The following is a 2465-nucleotide window of genomic DNA, read 5'->3' on the forward strand; positions in this document are numbered from 1 at the left end:
TCACAGTCAATCATATAGTCTCTCACATAAGGGCATTGCTCTCAATAGCATTTTCTCAACTTTCTTAAGTGTGAGAACTCTATGTGAGGGGTCTAGAAGCAGCCTTCTATATATGTCTGGGAACCACAGAGTGAGGAAGAACTAAAGCTGGGCTATCAGAGGGTATCACTTCAGTCCTGATTATTGAAGGCAATTGTGGACAATGCAACTGCAATAGTAATATGAAAGAAATATGTTGGGAATCATGCTTGCTGTTAAATTGGAAGTTAAATGAACTTGGGGCTTTGCTGATATATCCAATGACTAAAGAAGCATGGGACTACCAACTTTGCACTGTAAAGAGAGATCATAAGAGAATATATAAACAGAACCTGAAAATTCAGGACAAAATGAATTTACACAGTCAAGTTTCTTACCTTGAGATAAAGAAGCATTAAATTTATACCTGGAAGCATGAAATAAGCAAGATGAAAGGCAATAAAATCTAAACACAACAACTTCTCCAAGTGCCTGCTTTAACATGCTTACAGTAAGAAATTATCATGCACCCAGACCCTGGACAAAACCATCAGGATGGCTAAAGGTGACCCCAAGAAGCCAAAGGGCAAGATGTCTGCATATGCCTTCTTTGTGCAGACATGCAGAGAAGAACATAAGAATTAAAACCCAGAGATCCCTGTCAATTTTGCAGAATTTCCCAAGAAATGCTCTGAGAGGTGGAAGACTATGTCTGGGAAAAAGAAATCTAAATTTGATGAGATGGCAAAGGTGGACAAAGTACATTATGACCCAGAGATGAAGGATTATGGGTGAGCTAAGGGAGGCAAGAAGAAGGTCTCCAATGCCCTCAAATGATCGCTGTCTGGATTTTTCCTGTTTTGTTCCGAAGTTCCCCCTAAGATCAAATCCATGAACCCTGGAATCTTGAAGGGTGATGTACCCAAAAAGCTGGGTGAGGTGTGGAATAACTTGAAGGAAAGTGAGGAGCAGCTTTTCATCAACAAGGTGGCAAAACTGAAAGATGTTGCCAACTATAAGTCTAAAGGGAAGTTTGATGGTGCAAAGGGTCCCACTAAAGTTGCCCAGAAAAAGTTGGAGGAGGAAGATGAAGAGCAAGAAGAGGAAAAGGAGGAGGAAGAGGATAAATAAAATTGTTTATTTCCTTGTGAATACCTTAGAGTAGGGGAGCACAGTGATTGACGCATCTCTTTGAGGCCTGTTGAGGGCAACAGCTATTGGTGAGCTTGAACTGCCGACCTTGTGATTCAAACTGATATTGAAATCCTTTGCTTATCCTTCAGTGCCACACCAGGGCTCCAGAGCTCCATATAGATATCATGTTAATGGTACAAGTGATTACTGGTCTTAGAATTTTAAGACTTGTATTACTATCTTGGCTTCATCAGGAAAGATTTTATAGCATTGTTTTACTTATCAGTATTATGAGAAAGCTAGTGAAGTATATGCTTTCTTTATTATTATAAAAGTAATTTAAAAAGTATAATAAAGGGTTCAAACAGTTAAAAAGATTAAAAGATGCATTTTTATTCTTATTCTCTTCTGTGCCCATGAACCCTCTTTAGTCTAGCTTCAGAAAAAACTTTATTAATACTTTCTTAGAAGCCTTATACAAAATGTATTAATGTAAATCCATTAAAAGCAAATTAAATCTTATTACATATATGATTACTGCTTTTTCTATTTGCATTGTAATTTATCAAGGATATTTTAAAATATCATTGCATACAGATCTGCTTTGTACTTTAATTATATTATATTCTACTTTAGAGATAGCATGTGATTGAATTGACAGTTTTCTATTAGTTGAAAATTCTACTTTGACAACCAGTTTTCAACCAAATCTGTTAGAAAAAAATATCATCTAAAACTTTACAATTCTTTAAATACAATGTGTAGCATTACATAAATATTAACATACATGGCTATAGAAAGGAGCAAGCATGTGTAAAACAAAATAAAATACACAGACAAGATATTTCTCTTTCTGCTCATGAAGGGGTGATTGCTCCTTACTTAAACAGCTTGAAGCTGAATAGCAATAAAACAGAACATGCTGGATACTGGAGAACAGGAATACAGGCCTACAATTGGAGACAAAATAGATGGAAATAAATAAATTTACAATTTCCCTTTCTCTTCTGCCTGAAGGCATTCTTGAGTCACTGGTAAAGAGAATGTACCTTAATGTAGGTTCTCTAGAGAAGCAAAATCTCTGGAATGACTGACACAGCTGTAGAAGTGGACAAATCCCAAGTCTGTGGAAGAGATATAAGCCTGGAGACTTCTGATTCACATAGCTGCAGGACTGGTGAAACATTGCCTGAGTGTTCAATATATTGGAAGCAGTCTAAATCTCCAAGGAAACTTCCTTTCAATTGCCTGCTCATAATATACCATATTCTGGAGTAGATTATGTTAAATCTCATCATGAGGCATAACTACAT

General features: G+C 36.4%; 1 pseudogene; it reads left to right on the forward strand.

Moving 5' to 3' along the window:
- The first annotated feature begins 573 nt into the window (after nt 1-573).
- On the forward strand, nt 574-1149 carry LOC102812753 (annotated as a pseudogene).
- Nucleotides 1150-2465: the final 1316 nt, after the last annotated feature.

Source organism: Chrysochloris asiatica, unplaced genomic scaffold, assembly GCF_000296735.1.
Source record: "Chrysochloris asiatica unplaced genomic scaffold, ChrAsi1.0 scaffold00035, whole genome shotgun sequence".
Taxonomy (NCBI): domain Eukaryota; kingdom Metazoa; phylum Chordata; class Mammalia; order Afrosoricida; family Chrysochloridae; genus Chrysochloris; species Chrysochloris asiatica.